General features: G+C 37.8%; 1 protein-coding gene across 9 annotated transcripts in view; it reads left to right on the top strand.

Annotated features, from left to right (window-relative positions):
- The window catches only part of Vti1a (vesicle transport through interaction with t-SNAREs 1A), a 461,587-nt gene that overhangs the window by 111,348 nt on the left and 325,824 nt on the right, over positions 1-24,415 (top strand). The window lies entirely within an intron of this gene.

The raw sequence follows: 24,415 nt of genomic DNA, 5'->3' as shown, positions 1-24,415 counted from the left end.
GGTAAGTGATTTGACCATGTTTACATAATCAGTTAACAGCAAAGGAAGATTGAGAGTCCAAATCATTGTTGTATTTTGCTTTGCTAACATGCAATTTCCAGACTACAGGGACCTTGCTCACCATGGTCTCTTGCTTTAGTGCTAATAGTAGGCACTAAATAAATATAGAATGAATGATTGGTTTTCTCTTCAGCTTACACAGCCTTAAAATCTTTTTTCTTTCTTTCACCTAATGATGTATTTTCCCTGGCACTGGAAACCAAGTTAAGTATTTGTATAGTTCATGTAAGTTTCTGATTTACTGATAGGGCTAATTTAGGAGTCTTTTATTAGCATTTTTGTAGGTGTTGTCATAAATGAACAAATGAAGATTTTCTTCATGTGTATTTAAATAGTATGATATTATCTTGTCTTTACAAGAGTGGATTCTGATAATGACCAGAGGTACAGTAGTTTTTGCTTCCTTCAGTAAATGTTTGTTCATGTCCATCATGTGTTTTCAAGAATATTTGGTGGTTCTTAATCCCTGCCATGTGTGCTCTACAGGGAAATCCGGTTTGTTTTATAGTCCAGTTGAATTAATATCACCTTTGTTTAAATTAGCAATTGATTAAGTACTTACAGACCCAAATTACCTTTTACTTTATGAAATTAATTAGTCTTTAATATGTAACTTGAAGAATTGTTTGTTAATTAAGTTTTTATTACTGTGACCAAGACACCTGACAAGAACAACTTAGAGAAGGAAGTTTATTTTGGCTTAAGATTTAAGAGGTTCAGTCCATGATGGGCCAACTCCATTGCATCATTGTCCAGATCCAAGGTGAAGTAGACCATTGTGGCGGAAGGGAGTGACAAAGGAGACTGCTCTATCCACAGTAGCCAGGAAGCAGGGGTGGGGAAAGGGGAACTGGGAAGATGCACCCTACCAGGACATACCCACAGTGATCCATGTCCTCCAACCATGCCCCACTTGCCTACAGTTACATCATAGTCATTCCATTCAAACTTGGATGAACTGATAGGGCCACAACTCTCATATACTAATCTTTTCACGTCTGAACATTCTTATATTAATACAGGAGCTTTTGGGGGACACTTCAGATCTAAACCATGCAGATGACATTCTGGTATTTGTTCTTTTTATAATTTATGAGAGAATATTCATTAAATCATTTCATTGCTTTTTTTTATTTTATAGGCAGCACTGAAGCCATTTAAGTCATTTTGCCTGACAGAGTTTATATTATTAACACCCAAACTGTTTTGTTAAATTAATATAATTTTATTATTTTAAGTGAAGTCTTCTTAATAAGTATGTATACCTATATCCTATTGTATGAGAAAATGTTAATGTGGCATTACTTTCATAATCAGAATAAGATTAAAAAACAAGATGCTTTCTGGTACCTAGATGAAGAAGTATTCCTTATCCTTTATCTTAGTGCATAATATGTATGCAATACTAAACTATACATGTCAGGGCCATATTTTTCAAAAACTTTTATAATGACCTATATTAAGGATATAAAACTTTTATAATGATCTATAGTAAGGATATAGTAAGGATATGTATATGTACATATACACACACATATATGTATATGCTCACTCATAACTGAGATGTTTCATAAAACAATACTTACCCTTTTGAACTATGAGTAATGTACACCAATATGTTCTAATCCTGTTTTTTAAAACAGAAATGTCAATCTTGATTTCTAAATTGATTTTGTAATCTATTTAAAGGTCACAGAATAGTTTCTGTTAGGAATGCACAGACAAATAAGTTTTAGCTCTAACTTCCATCTTGTGTATTCTAATAGAAACAAAAAACATGCAAAAGAACTTTACTAAGACAACATCGTAAATGCTATAAGGCAATAGTTTCCAAATATTCATAATTTGTGAACCATAGTCACAATTTTTTTCTCATCTTTCCATGTAACTTTATTTATGTAACATATGTCTTAGCTTAGGTTACTACAAGAAAATACCTAGACTGAGTAGTTTAAACAATGGACATTTATTTCCTATAGTTCAGGAGCCTGCGAAATCCAAGACCAAGGTGCCAGCAGATTCGGTGCCTGGTCACGGTGAGCTTCCTAGACTTGCAGACAGAGGCCTTTTCTCTCATGGAGGAGAGAGAGCTCTGCTCTCTCTTCCTCTTTTATAAGGGCACTAATTCCATCATACAAACCTCACCCTCATGGTGTAATCTAAACCTAATCACCTCTGAAGTCCCCATCTTAAAATGCCTTCACATTGAGGGTGACTGTCTCAATATGTGAATTTTGGGAAGATAAAAACATTCAGCCAATAACAACATTTAAAATTTTTTTCATTATACATCCTTGGCCTACGTGAAACCGTGAGTTAGATTTGCCAGTTCAGTTTTTCCTAATTTCGAACTACATAAGTAATTGTATAAACAAAATGTTTTGTGCACCACCACCAGTGGTACACAAATAGTCTTTGGTAAAGAGTTGAGTGACAGAGGTTTGATCTGGGCATGGTGGAGCATGTCTGTAATGGGAGGCAAAGGGTCATAAGTTCTAGGCCAGCCTGGGACAACTTAGCAAGACCCCGTCTCAAAATAAAAAATAAAAAGGGCTGGGGAGATAGCTCACTGGCAAAGCACTCCTGAGTTCAGTCCTCAGTACCAAAAAAGAAAGAAACAAAAGTGATAGAAATTTGAGGCACTAAGACTGGAGTTATAAAGAAGATAACACTTGGAATGGACCTTGAAGACAGAAGAGGTTACAGTGGCAGCCATCCCCTGTGGAGACAGCATTGTACACAAACGCACAGTTAGTAAAAAGTTTACTCACTTCATTTTAATAGCTTCTGATTAAAGGTCTGTGAAGTGGGGGTGAGGTCATGAGACCTGTACTGAAGGAATATGAACCTGGCAACAGTGAGGGAAAGAAACAGAAAAAGAATGAAGCTGAGTCACCATTTAATCAAAATTGTGTTTTAAAATTAGACATAGAATCATACATGCATTGGTGAATCAACCAAACTGTCTTCCAGTCAAGATCACAAGTGGCATAATGCAGATCCATTCACTGTTTGACTTTCAGCAAATCCTCTTCCCATCCTCTATTCCCTCTCTGTAATGCTATTAATAATGCCTATCTTCCCTCTCAGACTGGCTGAGAAAAGGTCTGAAAATACTATGCAAATGTAAAAGAACTTTCTTCTTATTTTATTTGAACCTTGAGTCAAAGAAGTGACCTGAAAATGATTGTGAGGAGTCTGGCCAGTGACACCTAGGACACCTCAGAGGAGAAAGAATCCTAAAGAAGAGCCTGGCAGCAGGTCACAGAGGAAGAAATTGGCACTTGAATTTGGTTCATGAAAGTAGTAATGAAGCAAAGTGAGAGACACTGCTGAGGGAGACCCAGCACTGCACAGCTCAGCTGTGAAAGCAGGGGGGACACATGTGACAGGAGGAAGGCCAGAAAGCCAAGAGTTCCAGGGTTCCTGGTTAACAGTGTGCATTAACAGTAAAGGAAAATCCAGAGAAGAAATATGTCTGGGAAGAAAGATACTGAGTTTAAGGCCTCAGCAAAGTGCCCGAGTGCTACTGAGCAGGCAGGTGAAGTTTGGGGTTGAGGTTTTGGAATGAGGTGATGACTGGATATGCAGATGTGAATCATCCTGGCAGTGGTGTTGGGATCTCTACATTCCAAGCCACTTGTAAGCTCTTTGCCATATTTGAGCAACACTTATGCTCTAATCTAATTAATATTTTTAAAATACTTAAATTAACATGTTTTTTAAAAGCATAGCCACATCTTGAACAATATCTATGAAGTCTTGATTTTATACAATGGTTACAGTTTTATAATACCCATTAAAATAAATGGATAAAGAATAAAGTAGCCAAGAAAAAAACAAGTTCGTGTACCACCTAAAATAAATGGATAAGAAAAGTTTGCATTTCACAGGAGGAAGAGGAGTCAGAAAAAGTAACTGAAGAGGATTTTTAGATGGCTGTAGGCAGTCCAGCATCCTGGTTGGAAGACGTATATCTTTTCACAATTCAACATTTCTGAAACTAGGGTATTTTACAGTTAGTGGCATCTTACAAACTCTGCTAGCTAGTGATGCCTTTTGCTGTATCAGCACATGAGTTTTAACTGTTGTTTAAAAATCTTACCTTCTGGCATAACCAAGAAAGCACTAACGTGGAAACATGCAGAATGGGTATCAGCAACATGGGAAAGAATCCCAGAGAGGTGCTACATCCCTAATGCTCTTGATAGTTCAGGAGACACTGATGACTGAGTTGAAAATTGCTTCAGAAGTGGACACTGATATGTGAGAAAATTTTAGGAAAACCTTAGTCAATTTTTTTGCTTATATTTTCATTTTTACATATACAGAGACTAATGAATAAGAAAATCTTTTTGAGTCAAAAGAACTCTTTCAGTAAGTTTAAAAATATTTTTTAAGTGATGAAGCATTGTGTCTTGTCAGCCATTTTCTGTCTCCTGTATAAAAGATAGTACATCTCAATGGACACTGTCCGAGGTTAGATTAATCAAAGTAGCCAAGAAAAAAACAAGTTCATGTACCATCTAAAGTCACCTTATAAATATTGCTTTATGGAAATATACTTAAGCAAGGGGAATAAAGAAGATCACAAGGATAACATTTATAAAGAAAGAAGAAAGCTTCAGAATCCTGAGAAAAGTTTGCATTTGCAGGAGGAACAGGAGCCAGAGAAAGTAACTGAAGAAGGTTTGTAGATGGCTCTAGGCAGTGCAGCATCATGGAAACCAAAGGAGAAATTTTTTCAAGAAAAGAGAAGTAACTTAGAATAATCAAACATGGTGGAAGACCTGCAGAGGGTTCAAACAGGTAAGAAGTGGTGGCTTTGAGGAGTCAAAGCTGTGGGAAAATTAGCTCTATTTCTCTTTTTTAGGGAAAACGGCTAGGGGGAAAAAAGATGATTCTTGATAAGGATGAGGACTAAATATTTTTTCCTTCACTTGAAGCTAGAGAGCCTAGAAGTAGGACATGGCACAGAGGTAGTGCTGCCAGCATAAATGTAGCCTGATTGATCACTTCAGGACCTGGAAGATGTGTGTAGGGATGGAGTCAGCAGAACAGGTTGAAAATGAACCTTAGAAGAAGAAACACTTCCTCTGAATCAGAGGTGAAGGAAGAGCAAGATGAGTAGTTTGTGAATCATGTTGAAACAGAGAAGAGGAGAACTTCTGGAGGATCATCAGGATTCCAAATAGAAAACCGGATCACTCCTTGAAGGTGCAGAACAAGATCAAGGGCTTAGAAAGAGGGTGGGAAAAGCTTGGAACCTGCTATAGCAAATGTCAAAGCAGCACAGCATGAGCTGGATCGGAAATTGCTGAACCACTGCAAAGACCCTGTAGAGGTTAGGGAGCATGAATTTGTAGTAGGCTGGATAGCGTGGTTTCACAGTTCTCCCCAGGATTGCTTGGCCAACCCGGAGTAGGAGCCAAGAAAGCAAACAGTGGAAAGTCGATGCCTGTTGAGAACTGGCAGAGTAGGAATGACAGGAGAACAAAGAGGGAGTGAGTGTAGGATAGCCCTGAGTGTGAAGTTGAAATGGCTAACTGTGGGAGGTGGGCCAGATGGGGAGGCAGTGGAAAGCCAGATCAGAAGATGGACAGGAAGAAAATAGGGAGGGGTTGGTGATTGACATTTCACAGTGTGCATAGAGAACAGAGGGGGGAGAGTGAAAGAATTTGGGAATCCAATTGACTGAATGGAAATTTTGAGAATTTGAAGACATTTTGAAAAAAAGAAGAGTTTATGTACTGGAATTGTAAATGCACATGTCTTCTTAGAATGAAGTATGTAGCCTGATTGGTTATTGTTGGTTATTGTAGGTTCAGTATTCCTTATTCAAAATGGTCAGGACCAGAACTATTAGAAAGAGAGTGTAAAAAGCTTGAATGAGTTGTAGAGTTTGTATTTTTTTAAAGATTTTGAAATATTTATATATGAATAATGAGGTATCTTGGGCATGATACCCAAGTCTAAACATGAAATTCATTTGTTTCATATATACCTTAGACACATTGCCAAAGGTAATTTTATATAATATTTTTAGTGTACTTGAATTTTGACTGCAGTCCTTCACATGAGAGCAGGTATAAAATTTTTCACTGGAGGCATCATTTTGGTGCTCAAAAAGTTTTGGGTTTGGGGAGCATTTCAGGTTTTGGATTTTCTGATTAGGAAAGCTCAGCCTGAAGCTGTAGATGAGGCTCTGTATCCAGGACTTACTGGCATTTACACACTGTGGATCATGCTGGACAGGAATTTTTTCTCCCCACGTCTACTCTGCTGAGTTCTTAGAAAGATCAACTTTGTGTGGACCATACCAACAGGCCCCCCAGGACTTCTAGGTTCCAGTTCAGTTCACCCAGTGAGGAGAACTGACAGGATATAGAACACGGGGAAGACAGTGAGGTGCAGGTCTGGATTCCCCTGTTCTCCTCCTAAAGGAGTTCATTCTTTCTGCACAGACCTTCTTTTAGAGTGCTGGTAACTACTTCTGTCTTCAAGCCTAGGAGTGGTAATTTGCCCACTGTTACTTGCCCGAAGCTGTTGTGCCAGGCCTTGTGGCTTCCTAGGCCTTTTAAATAGTGTGTTAAAGTCTGCTTAAATTGCTAATTTGAGTGTGTGGTCTGCTTTCTGTTGAGATTTTGATAAGTTGGGCAAGTTACTTAGGCTCTCAGCCTCCCTTTTCTAATCTGCAAGTTTAAGAAAACAATAGTACCTACCTTATGAGTTTGATGGAAGGATTAGATGTGATAATGTAAAACCCTACACATAGTCACCTCTTGATAAATGATGATATGATAATGTATAGACTGGAATTTCCATGTATGTCTTCAGAGATTTACAGATCAGGGGCTGAGTCTATACTGCAAAAGTGCAGCTTTGTCAGTTTCCATATTGAAATGACGTGTTGGAAAGGGAGAAACACTAGCCACCTCCACTGATGTTCTCATAACTTAATTTGTGGAAAGAAGAAGTTAAATATGCACAATTCTTTTGGGGGGGAGGGGGTGCTGAGGATTGAACCCAGGGCCTTATGCATGCAAGGCAAGCACTCTACCAACTGAGCTATATCCCCAGACCCAAATATGCACATTTTTAAAAAATACAATTGGTGTATCTTTAATATACTGTCTAAGGGAACTGGGGTTGTGGTTCAGTGGTAGAGCGCTGGCCTAGATGTGTGAGGCACTGGATTCGCTCCTTAGAACCCTATTAAAAAACTAACTAAACAAAATAAAGGTATTGTGTCCATCCACAACTAAAAATATTTTTAAAAAGTATACTGTCTAAAAAAATAGGCTGAGCTTGATAGGAAAATGATGCTTCAAGATTATTTCTGTGACACACCTTTCTGTCTCACTACTAATTTCTGCCTCAGTTGCTTTGGGCTACTGAAACATAATACCACAGACCAGGGGCCTTAAACAATAGAAATTTCTCTCATTTCCAGAGGTTGAGAAGTCTGAGACCAGAGTGCCCTCTTTCTAGCTTGCAGATGGCCATTGAATCTCTCTGTCCTCATATGGCAGTGAGAGAGAAAGGAAGCAAACTCTTTCTTATCTTTCCTTATAAAAGCCCTAATCTCATCATGGGGATGCTACTCACATGATCTAATTACCTTCCCAAAGCACAGTCTCCAAATACCATCATTTGGGGGTTTAGAGTTTCAACATATGAATTTTAGGGGGGCACCAATATTCAGTCAATAGAATTTGCCTCTGGTCCTCCAAAATTCCTGTCCTCCTTATATGCCAAATATACTAATTCCATCTTGACAGCCCCCAAAGTTACTGCTAAGTATGGAAATTTTGAAGCCATTGCTGGACCTTTTGATTGCAAAGCCTCTTGATATTAGTACTAGTAGTAAAAGGAAAAGAACTATTTTAGTGGTACTGAGGATTGAACCCAGGACCTTGCACATGTTAGGTGAAGGCTCTACCACTGAGCTACATCTCCGGCCCAGGGTCACATTATTTACTGTTTATTTAAACCATTGAAGGCATGCCTTTGCCTTTTAAGTGGTACAGAAGTAGTGGTTTTTAAGTTTTGGCCCCAAAGTGATTTTGATGGAAAAGAAACTCAGAAACCCTTACCTTCTTTCATTTATTATAATTTAACAAGGCAATACTTAAACTTTGTTAAGCATTATTTCTCTGTCATAGTTATGCCTTCTTACACATGATTGTGCTTGAAAATGTTTTTAGTCACTTTTCAAAAGTGTAGACATCATCATGTTGTAAACATGAATCCCTGTGAGGCTGTCCAGCTGGAAACCTCCATCATGGGCCAGAATTTAAAGGACACCAATGAGTGTCTTTCCTGTGACAACTTTCAGAAAAACAAGGCCCTCTCCAGCTCCATCAGTATCCCACTCAGGTTTCTGCTGACTGTGATGCCCTGGATGGAGGCAATCTGGCTGATGTGTGTATTCAACGCTGGAGCAGTCGGTAAACTCTTCATGAAGCGTTTTAAGTAGTTTCATGTTTCATATCCTCTATGCATGTAGGCATCTTATGGAGATAAAGGAGGGAAAGGGAAACGATGAAAGGATAAGCAGTGATCAAGACGAGAGTTTACGTGGCTCAACTTGCGCTTTCATGATTTTCTTGTGCTTTTGGCCCTGGTTGCTGATAATAACAGCAGAGGATTTGTACGGCTTTGCTCACCTACACGCCATATGTAGTTCTCAGCGTAGATAACCATTTCAGTTTGGTAATGTCTTGTCTTTCACTCTCTCAGGTCCCCAAGTTTGATTTTAAAAAACTCTCAAGTGTGGAAGCCACTCCTGCACTGGGTGTATTTATGTGTATGTCCGCTCTATCAGGAATGTGGCTGCATTCAGGTCTGTTGTCCCAAGCGCCTTTGTTGGTAGCTGCATTCCATGCAGTTCAGTCTTTCAGTCCTATGTATTTACTAACTATTCAAATGCCTGTGGTATTCACACACAGATTATGTAAAATAAAAAAAAATACATTATTAAGGCTGTGGATGCTGTGAATGGATTATTACAATTTGCCTATCATGGTAATGGCACCTGTTAGAGGTGTGATACAAAAGGCAGTGACAGGCAGTGTAATTTAGTAATTGTGGCCATTGTACTGTATGGCTGGTCAGTTCACCAGGCAAGTACAAAGGAAGCAGTGTTATAGCAGAGCAGGGGTGGGTACGCTTAATAGAGAGAGCTGGTGTGTACAGAAAGAGACTTTTGGTGGAGGGCTAACTCCCAGGGGGCAACTTAGAATGAGTTGAAAAGAATGAACAAAAGTGCAAAAATGGTACAGGTTTTCCTATTTCAGCTCTTAAAGTGACAGACGAGTTATGTTGGTGCGCGTTGCCAGTACTTTCTCCTACTGCCAAAAGAGCTTTTTTTCAAAATACCCAGTCAAAGTTGCCTTGTCATATGGTAGTCACATATAATGTACTCTTGTCTTCTCCTATGTAAAACACACCATGTCAAAGTTCAGATCTAGCTGGCGTAAAGGCAAATGCACTCACTTGAGCAAACCATTTCTTTTAGAGTGTACAATATATTTAAAGAGCATATAAGTAAGCACAGATTCAGAAGGGACATATACTTATATATCCTTTTCCTTTATTTATTCTCTGCTTACAGTAGTAGTAGTAGTAGTAGTAGTAGTAGTAGTAGTAGTAGTAGTAGTATTTTAATATCTTGGGTGATTTTGCTACTGATATGAAAATTCTAGGATACTACCAGTCTCTGTAATTAAGTCTAAACTTTGGCATCAGGATGGGTAACAGAAATAAGTAGTAAGAATTTATGATGCCTCCCTGCGAACTTGTGAAGTCCAGCCGTTTCCCAGGGTGCTACCATGAGGTGCTTCAGAATGAGTATAAACCTGTGGAAAAGAACCAAACATGCCTAATGGATTTTTGTTTCCTAAGATAATAACATATTCCAGGTTCATTTCAAGAAAGATGCCAAGCTGACCACTGGGATTCACTCCCCTGTGATATCAGCTGTGCCCAGACAACATAGGCATGTGTTATTGGCAGTGGCAGCTTCCTCGTCCTGATGCTTTCATTTTCTGTCCCAATTAAATCATGACTGACAATAAACTGAGATTCTCCAGTTGGACGTTGACTATGTCTTGTGGGCCAGATGCTACTATAGTAGATGCTAGAAGCATTTCCTCATTTTGTACCAACCCATGGAGAATTTTTAGAATGACTATCCCCACTCAACTGATGAGGAAACAGAGCCTCTAGAGATTCCAAAGTCTCACAGTGACTTAGAATGAGGTATATAGAGAAAGGTTAGGGTGGGAGGGAGATAATGGATATGCATGTAAAAAGTTAATACATTTGATTCTACAGTGTTTTGGAGCAAAGTAACCATGATATACTTATAATATTATTTGATGAATTTTAAAAACAGAATTGTGAAAATTAGTCAAAAGATTCTAGAAACCTATCACAGAATAGTATCTGCATTTTATCCCACCAATCATTTTAATAGCAAGGACTGCATGACTAGGTCTTTTATTAAGGGTGGAGCAACTTATGTAGAATATATAATGCTACTGGGAACCAGCCCAGTTTTAATAAAGGGCCACACAGAAGAAAATGTATGCTGCACAATGTCAGTTCACATCTCTTAACTTGTGTAAATAATGTTGCAGACAGTACTAGACATGAATGGGTGAGGTGTGCCGCTGTTCTGAATCACTTTAGCTCGGCTTTGGCCATCAGCCCGATGAAACAGGCGTGCCACTTAGGAAGATGCTAACTGAATAGACGCAGTTGTGTGATATTTAAAACACGATTTTGTACTTCTGCTGCACAGAACAGCTATTACAGCTTGTTACTTTTCTTTGCACCAGTTTTGACATCTGAACATTCTCAACTGAAACAAGAATGTCATTTTCATGAAAGAACTTTCTGTATAATAAAGTTAGCATTTAGAGTCATCCTAACATATGCAATGATTTGCTAAGCTTGAATATTCTTATAGGCATAAGACTTCCTTTTCTGTTTCCCAGCGATTATTCCAAAGTTCACAGAGTGACCAAGGGGAAAGAAATAGGGTTTTACATATGGCATCAAGTTGTACAAAGAAACAAGATTGTGGAATTTTAAAAAATTATGTCACATGTACTCCTCTTCCTCTGTGTATCATGTCAGTAACTTTGGAAAGAACTGGCATATTGACACAGTGTACTTTAATAAAGAGTGTTCTACAATTGTAATATAGTATCAGTAGGAAAAGTGTTGGTTATTTTGGAGAGATAGAGCTGAATTAGAGATCAGTATTCTCCAGTTGAAAGATTGCAGTTACTTCTGATAAAACCACCTGGGCTTCCTTAGAGGCTGAGGTCAAGGATGTGGCCACAAACCCATGTGCTCATCAGACTGTTGGAGACTAGTCCTCTGTTTGTATATGGTGTATAAATGGTAATGTGGATAAACACTGCCCTCTCAAACCGCGTAATTACGTCGATTGCTGAAAAAAAACAGAAATGTACCAAAATATCACAGGAAAGCTATTTCCAACACGACTTTACTCTTTATGGCTAAGTGGCAGTCACTTTTTTTTTTTCCTCCTCCTAAATTATGTGTTCTTGTTTCAAGCATTTAGATGATGCAAAACAGATTTTTGTGGCAACATTCTTTTTCGCAGCCAAAAAAGCATTCAAGGAAGCTCTCTGTATTCCTCCTGGGTTGCTATTTATTCTGGACCTTTTGTGTTATCGGCGTAAACTCATTTTATTTTAAAATGAGAAATAACCTGCTTCAGAGTTGTTTTTTAGATGTGCTAATAATGCCAATAAAATGTATAATCATAGTGGGAAGCAGAAGTTTTTAAATGATTAGTTAAAAATGAATAGCAGTAAATGAGCATTATCAGTGCAAAAGATAACAACCTTTTTCTTTATTGTTTTTTCTGCAGTGCTCTGAATAAAGCCTATTTCCAATAGAAATACTAAATAAAATAAAGGATAGTTTTGAGATTGCATAGGACCTGGAAGCCCAAAAGCAAATAATAATTTTGTTTTCAGTCTTTTATCATCAACTTCTTTATCTCTTTCTGTCCCTCTAATTCTTTTCTTTTTCTCTGTCTCTGTTGCTTTTCTCTGTCCACTCTTTCTCCTCTAGCCAATCTCCTTAGAAACAATTGTGGTTAACAAGGTCGGAAGTCAAAACAGTTACTCTCATAGCCATGGTAAAAAAGACCAAAGTCAACAAATTCACAATTTCTCATTTCCAACATCTCCTTTTTACACATCCTATTATTATGGCACTTAGTTTTAGGGTAACCACTGGTGATTTAGTTGTCTAAAAATGGCCAGTGGTTTTTAGCAGCAAACATGTTTTATTCTTTCATGGACCTTGAAATTTAAACTCAGAAATTCCACATCCATAAACTTAGCTTGTTCTAGCACCATCCATTTATATATGTGAGTTCACATTTTCATTTCTTTGCCTCTCATTCCTTAGACATTAGATTTAGGATCCGAGCAGCATTTTGTATGTCTTCATGGGTCCTGACACTGTATATGGGATACATATTCCTGTTAATAGGCATTCAAGTCACTTGTTGCAAGAGTACTTGAATTAGATAAAAATTCGTGGGAAATTATTATTTTTCTGTTTGTGGTGTTTCTAAAAACATATTTAGGGTTCCTTAGCTCTATAAATATTCTGAGTAAACACTGTTTTTCAAAGATTTACTTAACAAATGTACACTTTCCATGCACATACCTGGACAGTAGTTACTATGACTTCGAACACATAGAATCTGTGTGTTCTTTGCCCCTCCAGAGTTTATAACATAGGGTAAGGAAAGTGAAACAATACCAGATTAAAGGCTGGGATGCAGACTGGCATAAAGAATATATAAGATGGGGGCTGGGGTTATAGGCTCAGTTAGTAGAGTCCTTTTCTCACATGCACAATGTCCTGGGTTCAATCCCCATCACCACAAGAAAAAAAAATTATATAGATAAATAGATAGACAGACAGACTGTGACCAAGAGAAAGAAATTGGCAAGAATATTGAGAGACAAGGACCTAGCTCTGCTGTTGTACATTAATAAAGGGGAAAAAAGAGAAAGCTAATCAGTTTTTATGGAGAGTAAGTGAAGTGAATGTTACATGGAGTTCCCTAAATTTTGATATCAAAAGTTTCCTTTACAGAATATGTTGGACATTTGTGTCTCTAAATTACACTTTCTTGGAGAACTAATTGAAATGACATATTATCTAGGCCTCGTTCCATAATTTAAATATTAAATAGTAAATGTACAGGTACACTAAGGGTCGGAATCAGAGTCCAGATGGTGTAGTTGGACTTCACAGAGCGTTACAAGAATGGCAGCAGAATTTTTCCAGAAGTTATTTTCCCTTCTGTGTTAGGGCAGAAGATGACGTCTGCCTTTCCTTCTTTCCCCCCTGCAAATTCTTCAACTGTTTTAAGTGCTTCTGATGCTTTCTCACATTCTCAATGAATTGTTTTAATCAAAAGAAGAAGTGTTCTATCTTTTAGTTGTGTTTGTTGGTTTTAGAAAAATGAGGTTTAAAAGTCAGTTCTTCCCCAATGAAGTGAAATTAAAAACCACGGCTGCCCTGATGTCATGAAAGAAAAATGAAGTGGATTAAGATGGGAAAATGTGTAAAGAAACCTTTATGGGGCTTTTAAAGGAGCTGTGCAGTGTCTTTAACTTGAACTGAGCTGCAATTGTGAGTTCAGTGTCTCTGAATTGAACTTAACTTCATGGAAAGGAAAAGATAGAAAAGCAACAGCAATATATAAGGAAATATGAGTGGCCTGGAGCTAAAAGCAATAAAATAGAGTTTGTTTTTCTAGATTGTCTAAAATGGTTGTAGTTTAGAAAGGCTATATCATTATGGAGTTTTGTTTTGTTTTGTTTTGTATTTTACCCTTTTTGGGAAAAAAAAAATGACCTGGAAATGACTAACTTCTAAAACAAGTCAGTACAAAAACCAGTAAATATAATAAATCCCATCAGGGTTATGTATTCAGGGGAAGTACTACTTGTTGAATGTTTGAAGTCATTCTGTGAAGTCTGGAAATAATATATTGTAGCACGTTTGAAAATTAGGTCTATCTATTTGATTTGGCACTCCCATGCATTTTCTTTTGAAATTGAGAGTAGAAAGGACAAGACTGTGTTTCACTCCACAAGGTTTGAAGGCAGCCTGTGTCCTTAGTCTCAGAGCTATAGGTGGCAAATGGTGGGGAGTAGTAGTGTAGGAAAGGTGGGTTTTGTTACGTCTGCAAGGCCTTCTCCCTCACCTAGGCTGTCCTTGTGTGGGCCTTTAATGCAGTATGACATGTGCCCACCGCTTTTTCGTACCAAGTAGCATTAACATTCATGCGCGTCATCACCGTGTCATGAGTCAGTTTAATCTCGTTGCTCCTTTATTCCAGGCCTTGTCTAGCTTTCTTACTTCTCGCAACACCTTGACTCACTTGCAGAACACAGTTTCTGGCAGGGGTGGAGGTATTTATTTCAGTTAAAAGCATCAGTGTTATTTTCTATACCCACTTTCTCCACGTTTCAACGCTTTGCTGCTCCTGCTTTTCTTTTGTCCAGTATTTACAGTAAAGGTACAAATGCTCTTCTTCCAAAGAAGCAAAGATCTTCAACGTGTGTACCTTCATTGTTTGCTTTGTCTTGTGTCTGGAAACTGGTGTGTCTCCATAAAACTGAAACTTCTTTCCTCTTAAGAAATGGGGCCAAGTGTGGGGGGCAGGGAGAAGAGAAGTGAATTGCAGAGAATAACATCTGACATATCTAAAAATAATAGCTGTATTAATAGCTAACACTTGTCAAGCATGCACAATGTTCAGACCCTATTGCAAGTGTGCAACACATATTAGGTCCTCATACCAGCCCTTGGGGATAGATATTTTTATTGTCCCCATCTTTAATAAGGAGACCACTGAGACTTTAATAATTTGCTGAAGGTAAAACTACTAGAAAATGGTAGAACAGGGATTTAAGCCAGTATTCTGACATAGGAATCTTAAATTTCTGACAAGGACATTGATTACTACACATACAAGTATTAAGTCAGACGAGAGAAAATTTTATACTAAGAAAGCCTGAATTTATTTCTTGAGAATTGCAATGTGCATTTCCTTAAAGATGATGATTTATAGTTTTCTTCCTTTTTATAGATTTAATGTGTACAGGGTTTGAAGGGCCAAACCTTAATGTTAGGGTGCTATTTAAGTGCAGGTTTCTAGTTTTCACGACACAATATTTTTGTACTCAGAATGTGAGCTCAGTAACTGAACATAGCTTACTCTTCCACGCAGATGTTTCTCTCCTAATCTCTATTAGGGATATTTTGAGTCTTGGCTATGTTTCCTGATATTTAGCAAGAGGTGAAAGTTGATAGCCATACAAAAATTTATATATATTGTTGAGTTGATACTAAGCAGTTTTTATTACTCATAGATAATAATGGAAATGTACATTTAGTGAATCAAAGAATGTTTTAAAGAAGAAAACAGAATAGTGATTGCATACATAAAAATATCTATTTCTCTGTGTGTGTGTGTGTGTGTGTGTGTGTGTGTTTAGCACAAATTGAAAACAAGAACAGAAGAGTTATCCAGGATAATAATTAGAGTGTAGTAAGATAGCTACACTCATGACTGGCACGACTCCGTTGTGAGTTGCCTAGGTAGGAGCACAGTGCGTAAAGCGCAGGAAATGGTCCTCCTATTGAATTTTCAGACTATGTTCCACAAGATACCTTTCTAAAACAATTTGTATTTCTTAGTGTATGGGATTTACCTTCTTAGAGTCTTTACTTCCTCTTGCTAGCAAAGATAAAATCCAGACATCTCAGGCTGCTGTTGAGGGGTCTCAAGCTTCTCCCCAGGTCCTCCAAGTCTGCTCCAACTATATCATGCTGGCTATCCTGCAGATTACTGAGCACAGTTAGCAAAATCTCCTAATTCCTGGAACCTGTGCATATTTTATATCACACAGCAAAATCAACTTTATAGATGTAATTAAGGTAACAGACCTTAAGATAGGGATATTTTCTTCAATTAATCAAATGGTCCTAATCTGATCACATGAATCCTTTAATGTACAGAATTTCCTCTGGCTGGAGGCAGAAGAGATTCAGCAGAAGGAGTGGAGAAATTTGAAACCTGAGAAAGACTCAGCATACCATTGCTAGTTCAAAGATGGAGGAGACAAAGTAATAAGGAATGCAGACACCTAAGAAGGGAGAGAAGCCTCTGAAAAGCAGCAGGGAAACAGAGATCTCAGTCCCTACATCCTCAAGGAACTGAATTTGGCTATTAAATACATTTAGAAGTAGATCTATCCCCAAAACCTTCAGAAATAACAACATAGGCAGGTCCTTGATTCTGGCCTCATAAGACCCAGAGTAGAGGAAGCAACAGTGACTGCAAGACTTCTCACCTCCAGAATGGTGAGTTAGTAAATGTGTGTTGTTTAAGGCCATGAAGTTTGTGGTCATTGGTTACAGCAGCAATAGGGAATAAGTACATTGGTCTATAACACTCTTTCTCTACCCTTTCTAGCAACCACCATCTATTCATTCTCCATGCTAACCTCAAATGAAATTTCCTCCATAAAGCCTTCTGCAAAAAATCACTCCTCCATCAGATGATGTCAGCAGGCCCTTGAAGTGTCACTTCTTCATTAGACATTGTGCTGCGGTTACCTGTTTGCATGAGTTTCTCCCCAGTCAAATTACAGCACTTGCAATCTGTCTGTGCTTTGGTTTGTATTCACCTATTACTTGATGTAGTGCTTTCCACATAGAAGGTGCCTGATTCCAAAAATATGGCATTCTGAATGTCATCAGATAATCTAAAAATGATTAGACACAGTACTCGTATACATTGCAAATTATGAGGATATACTGCAAATAAAACTGGATGTTGTTCTTACCTTAATAGGTCTCATAGTTCACCAGAGGAAAGGAAGACATTAATTAAGTAAACCTGCAGAAAAAGGAAAATTAGACTGTGGCCATTGCCACAAAGGAAAAGAATATGGTGTTATAAAGGCTTATAATGACCAGTATTGAATACAGGACTGTGTATTATCTGAAGAAAGACAATTGCAATCGAGAGTATTCAGGTTAAAGGAGAGAAAGCATAGGAATACTTTCAAATAGATATTAGAAGGAGATACACACATCTTATTCCAAAAGCAAAGATGATCTTCATCTTCCCAAATGATGCAATGAGAGGAGAAATTAAGCTACACTCAAGAGTTTAAGCTAAACCAGTAATCTCCAACCCTTGTTGTCAGTCAAGCAGCTTTTAAATATAAGTGATGTTTGGGTCCCATCCCAGAACAATTGAATCAGAATCTCCAAGGACAGTGTGTAGGCATTGACTTTTTTTTTTTTTTTTAAAGCTTCCAGCTATTCCTGATGCCAGTGAAGACTGGAAACCACTGCTTTACCATTTCTATGTATTTTTACAATTAGTGGCCAAAAGATAGCCGGGGCTGTGAAGTGAAGGCCGTGAGGTAGGTCCCTTTCTACAGAGAGAGCTCTACAAATTGGTTAGGAGCCTCTTTAGAGTGTGTTGGTGTCAGTGGTTCTGTGTCAACCCAGACTGAGGCTAGTTGTCTCCATCCCCCTCTCCCCCTCTCTCCCTCTCTCTTCTCCCTCTCCCCCTTTATTTCCTATCTCATATCAGTTATTGGATTTTTTAAATTATAAAAGTAAAGGTTTTTTTAATCTAGAAAATTTAGGGGAAATGGAGAAGCACAAAGAATATAAGAAGTTACTTGTCCAACCAGCCATTCTAAACATGTGTGAGCATATTTATACATGACACTCATCTCCATTTTTTACAATGTTTTTAAAACGTTTTTTATTCCACACATTTGCTATCATCCTTTATAAGCATTTAAGTTTGCAACCCCTGAAATGTGTATCTTTTTTAAAAAGATTACATTAAAAAATTAGTATAGTATGAATACTCTTCCATATTATCAAATGCTTTGAAAAACATTCTGTGAATGTATCATAAATTTATTTAATCAAATGCTTTATTAATTTAACTATTCTAATGCTTATTATTGAACATACCAACTTTTTAAACTATTTAATGTTTCAATGCAGATACTTGTTCATAATTCTTTGCATAAATTTCTGGTTACCCGCTAATAATTCTTCAAAGTGGAATTGCTGAGCAAAGCACATGAATATTTTCAAGATTTTTTAATATAGTGTACAAAATTGTCCTTCAAAAAAAAAAAGGAAGACAGAATTTTATTTCCCTTTTCCTAAATCTTTGCTCATACTGAGCACAAAGAATGATTTTGGTCTTTATTACATTTCTCTATAATACTTTTTCTTATGTTTATTCATTGTTGTGATGCTTTTGTTTATTTTTTCTTTAAAAATCAATCCTTTCTGTGTTGCTTTCTTCTTGGTGAAGGTCTTCTGACCTTCTTCTGAGTGACCCATTTGCTTGTCTCTTGGTGGCATTCTCCTCTCGGGTTTGTCAGTGGACCTTTTCTTCTGTTCTTCAAATATTGATTAACATTTTTAATTTAATGTGATTAAATCTTTCTTATTGTTTTCCCTTTGGATTTATGCTCAGAAAAGCCTTCTACCAGAAACAGCTCGTGTTTTTCTTCTAATTCCATTGGGATTTATAATTTACCTATTGGGTTGTTGTCTGTTTCTCATTCTCTGAAGTGAACTTGAACTGGAGGCTTGAGAACCAGACAGATCTGGTTCCCTCCCTCCCCACTACCCTCACTTTAGGAAGTTTATTAAGCCTCTTTAGGGCCCTATTTCTTGGTCTATAAATACTAAAAGGAAAATCCTATCTGTGAGTGCTAAATGAGGTGTCATACAAAATACAAAATAGTGAACACAGGACCTGGCACACAGTAAATGCTAAAAAAAAAAAAAAAAAAAAAAAAAAAAGATTTCTTCTGCTTCCTTTTTTCAGAGTGACAATATCCAGCTAGCATTTAAAGTCCAGGACCATTTCTGAGTCAGTTCTTTTCCAGTAAGTTCTGTGATCTTGATCTTTGGCTGTCTTCCTTATGGGTCTCTCTGATTACCTAAAGCACATGGTTATATTGTCCCTCAGGCAGCAAGTTTCTGCATCATGTAGTGAAGGAGCTCCTCCTTGCCATCTCTCATTGTTTTTCTTCTTTTACTCTTCAGTCTGTCTTTCTACTCTTTAGCCTTTGACTGACATTTCTGTGAAGCATTCTGTGATAGGCATTTAGAACACTATGTAAAAATAAACTATTGTGTTATTTAAATATTTAGAGGCCTTTGTAGCCTAGTGGGCTATTTTTAAAATGACCTTTAAAACCATTTGCAAAGAAGACAAAGGTAATGGGAAAGTATAACCTTTTAATGCTTCCTTCATTAGAGGTGTTCCCTACCTTGGATGTACTACTTTGCTTTGATAGCTCATAATGTAGAATACATCAAAGACCCAAATAATGGAGAACAATGGAGAAACAAATTTTAAAAGCTGATTTTGTGTTATTGCTGCCACCATTAGATGTCAGATGGAAAAGATCCCTTTCTTTTAAATATCCTGGACTCGTGATTGATTTTCTATATGCTGTAGGACTCCTGGGTAATGCTGGTGTGTAAAGGAAGACCTGCTGCACATTCGTGTGTGAATTGGGATTATCCAGTTTTCCTACAGTTTTCTTTTGTGATGTGATTTTATTTTTGAGGGGAAAGATCCCATCTGTATCATAACTTTACAGTAATAATAACAAGAAGCCACATTACAGTAAGATTCTAATCTGTTCCTTCCCCCATTCAGTGTTCCATTCACCATTCTTCATACCAGTTACTATTTGTGTTTTGTTGGTGTAGACCCAGAGCAAGAGTCACTGTTCCACAAACTTCCCTGAAAAACAAAAGTGAGAGAAAGGCCTGAAATGAGAGGCATCTAGGAGAGTAGGATTTGGGACTCGAGGAGGCTGAGCGAGGTAGGAAACAATCCAGAGGATAGGGTCTGAGTGGGCTAAGAGGATATTAGGGCAGAGAAGACTGGCAGCTAGGTTGCACTTCTCTGTGGAGTTGGACGGAGAGGTTGTAGACAGATTGGACTCACTTGCTTTTATTCATTTTAAAATAGAGGTAAGACTTAGAGAAGATCTTTCTCTCTTGAATCTTCTAGTACGGTAAAGTTGGGGCATATATGTGTGTGAAATTAAATATCAGAACAGAGCAATATATGATGAAAGCCAATGAATGGGCAGTCAAGCATTGAAGGAGGTTCCCTCTCCCTATTTTTTTAAATATATTTTTAAAGTTTTTATGTGATTGGTGCTAGGATTGAACCCAGTGCCTCACACTTGCAAGGCAAGTGCTCTACCCACTCCAGCCCCTCCTCCTATTTTTTTTTAATTGGTACATTATAGTTGAACTTGATAGTGGGATTTTTTATTAATTGATCATACACTTTTATTAGCTTCTTTATATTTTTAAATTTATTTTTTCTTTGTTCTAATTAGTTATACATGACAGCAGAATGCTCTTCAATTTGTTGTACACAAATGGACCACGATTTTTTACTTCTCTGGTTTACACAAAGTAGGGTATAATAATGGGATTCGTTGTTGCGTATTCATACATGCACACATTATAACAATATAATTTGGCCAATATCATTTCCCAGTATTTCTCCTTTCTCCTCTCCTCCCTCTAGTGGTCCCTTTCCTCTACTCTGCTGATCTCCCTTTGGTTTTCATGGGACCTCCCTCCCCCACAGCTTTCTTTTTTTTTTTTTCCCCCTCAAATGTCCACACATGAGAGAATATGTACAATTCTTGACTTTCTGAGTTTGACTTATTTCATCATTTTTCAGCAAATGACATAATTTCATTCTTCTTGATGGCTGGATAAAACTCCATTGTGTCTATGTACACATTCTGTTACCCATTCATCTCTTGATGGACACCTAGGCTGCTGCCATAGTTTGGCTACTGTGAATTGTGGTGCTACAAACATGGGTGTATGCATGTATCACTGTAGTATGATGACTTTAATTCTTAAGGATAAATACTGAGGAAATGTACTGCTGGGTCATATGGTGGTTCTATTCCTATTCTTTTGAGGAACCTCCATGCTGATTTCCATAGCAGTTGTACTAATTTACAATCCCACCAACAGTGTAAAAGTGTTCCTTTTTCTCAACATCCTCTCCAGCATTTATTATCATTGATGACTGCCATTATTAATTGGATTATTTGTTTGTTTATTTTTTGGTGTTAAATTTATTGAGTTATTTGTATTTTCTGGGTATTAATTCTCTGTCAGAAGAATAGCTAGCAAAGAATTCTCCCATTCTGTAAGTTCTCTCTTCATATTCTTAATCGTTTTCTTTGCTGTGCAGAAACTTTTGATTTGATGCCATCCCATATATTAACTTTTGGTATTATTTCCTGAGCTTTAGGGATCCTATTGAGAAAGTTTTTGCCCATGCCTATATGTTGGAGTGTTGACCTATGTTTTCATCAAGGAGTTGCATAGTTTCTGTCCTAATTCCTAGGTCTTTGAATCATCTTTATTTGATTTTTGTGCAGGGTGAGAGAGAAGGGTATAGACTCATTCTTTTATACATGGATAACAGTTTTCCCAGCACCATTTGTTTAAAAGGCTGTCTTTTCCCCAGTATATGTTTTTGGCATCTATGTCAATGATCAGATGACTATAGATAAGTAGGTTTGTCTGTGTGTCTTCTATTCTGTGCCATTGGTCTCTGTGTCTGTTTTTACATCAGGACCGTGCAGTTTTTGTTACTGTAGCTCTATGGTATACTTTGAAGTCAGGTATTGTGGTGCCTCCAGCATTGCTTTTTTTAGCTTAGAAGTGCTTTGGCGATTCCAGGTCTTTTATTCTCCCAAATGAATTTTAGAACTGTTTTGGGTTTTTTTCTCGTTCTGTGAAGAACCTCATTGGTATTATGAGAATTGCATTGAATCTGTATGCTGCTTTGGGTAGTATGGCCATTTTGACAATATTAATTCTGAAAGGAGAAGGCTTTTGTAGAAAGCCTTCAGTATCAGAAACTTGCTGTGATAAAAAGCATGATTATATTCCAGCACAAGGCCTGACACTGAGAGGGCAACTCAGTCAATATTTTTAAAATAAATTTCACTGCATGTTTTGCATTCATAATCCATTAAGTAAATGCTATTATTATCCTCGTCTTATAGAATCAGAAACTAAGGTTTAGAGAAAGAAAAAAAACACACACACACTATGTCCAAGGGCACATAGCTGGTTTATGATGAAGCAGACTTTAAGTCCAGGACTGTCTGACCCCACAGAGCCTTAGTCATTAATTACCATGTCACAAACCATTTCTGAGAATGAAATGTTTGAAAACTGTGTGGTCCCTAGAATAATATATCCCTCCCTCAAACATAGCAATCATCCTAATCCCTGGAACTTGTAAATATTTTACCTACATGGCAAAAAAAACCGATTTGCAGATATGGTTGTTAATGACCTTGAGATAGGAAGATCATCCTGGATTATCTGGGTGGTCCCAGTGTAGTCTCAGGGACCTATAAAAGAAAAGCAAGCCAGGCATGGTGGCACATGTCTGTAATCCCAGTGACCTGGGAGGCTGAGGCAGGAGGATTGAAAGTTTGAGGCCAGCCTCAGCAACTTAGCAAGACCTTATCTCAAAATGAAAAGGGCTAGGGATATAGCTCAGTGGTAAATCACCCCTGGGTTCAGTTCCCAGTACCAGAGAATCAGAGTAGAGGTGGTAGTAGAAGCAGAGATCAGACAGAGAAAGAAATTTGAAGACACTGTGCTACTCATTTTTGAGGATGGAGGAAGGCACCCTGAGCCAGGGAACATGAATGACTCTGGATGCCGAAGAAGGCGAGGAAACAGTCGGCTCTAGAGCACTCAGAAGGAAGGCAGCCTGAGCCACAGCTTGATTTCAGCCTAGTCAAACCCATTTCAGACTTCCTACCTGTGAAAAAGAGAAACGAGAAAACATTTGTGTTGTTTTAATCCATTAAATTTGTGGAGATTTGTTACCACAGCAATAGGAAACTAATGCACAGTGTTTCACAAAGATCAAAAGATCAGTCCAACAGTGACACACAGAAGGTGTCAACACAGAGAGGCTGAAGATAAGGTCAGTGAAGAGGCTGTTGCTACTATCCTGCCCTCTGGTCACCTGTGACTGTGTCCTCTCCTTATTTTTTTTATTTTTTTTTATTTTTTGCTTCCTTGTATTGACTGTTAGGGTTGTGCTTGGGGCTGGCCCATCTCTATTGGGACAGGCCGAGTTCCCACTCACTTTGATGATGATGGTGTTGTTGTTGACAGCCTCACTCTAAAATAATCTCTGGGGAGTTGTAGACTTGGGAAGGACTAGATAATTATATTACCAGGGGGGAAATATGATGATTTACCAAGTCTCCCAGATCTTCCTTTACCACACTTACATCTGACATATATTGAATAGGTACCTACCTATCTTGGACTGGCTTTTACATTGACTCTGAAACACAGAGCTGATCACCATAGTATAAAATATGTCTTTATTCTTTAAAGATTTTATCCAGTATAGCTTAGGAGTAGGGATGAGGGATAAAGAGAAGTATGGCTACATAGTAGGGAGGTAATGCTTTCAGTTACATGGGAAACTTGACTGCATTTGGGATTTCCAGAAGAAATCACAGACACACAATGTAACTAACACTCAATGGCAGAAGTGATATTGAAATTAAACTTACACGTTCTCTCACATGACTATTTGCTGAAAAATTCATGGTAGAATATACTTTATCCTTTTTATGATTAAAATTTACTCAAAATATGCATGTATATTTATGCCCCTGGGATTAGAGTCACCAATGGTGTGATAGACACCATCACTGTTGGTCTGACAGTAACTTTATTTTTAAAATATAGTATGCTTTAATAGGTCGTAAATGGGCTTCAGAGTTTACCAGTTAGTCTTAACCTTATAAATCTCAAGTTTTTATTTCCTACTTTGGAAACCTCTAGCAGCCTACTGAACACATGCACTTGATGCTGATTGTCAGCATAGTTAACATGTCCAGAGCAGAACTCCTGCTTTTCCTACTCTCTGCTCTTCCTCCAGGGTCCTCCATCACAGTTAGTAGTATCACCTTCCATTTATTTGCTCAAACCTAAACCTTGGTGTCATCTTGGATTTCTTACAGCCAATCTTTGCCTTTAGTCATTCAAATTGGATCAGTGCTCTCTACCACCCAGTTACCACTCTGATCCTCCACCCTGGGTGCTCTGCCAGCCTTCTAATTGCTCTCTCTTTTATAATTGCCCCCAGTACATCCTTTTTATTCGTATTAATAGATAA

This window comes from Ictidomys tridecemlineatus, chromosome 1 (assembly GCF_052094955.1).
Source record: "Ictidomys tridecemlineatus isolate mIctTri1 chromosome 1, mIctTri1.hap1, whole genome shotgun sequence".
NCBI classification, from domain to species: Eukaryota; Metazoa; Chordata; class Mammalia; order Rodentia; family Sciuridae; genus Ictidomys; species Ictidomys tridecemlineatus.
This window is presented reverse-complemented; position numbering and strand designations above follow the sequence as displayed.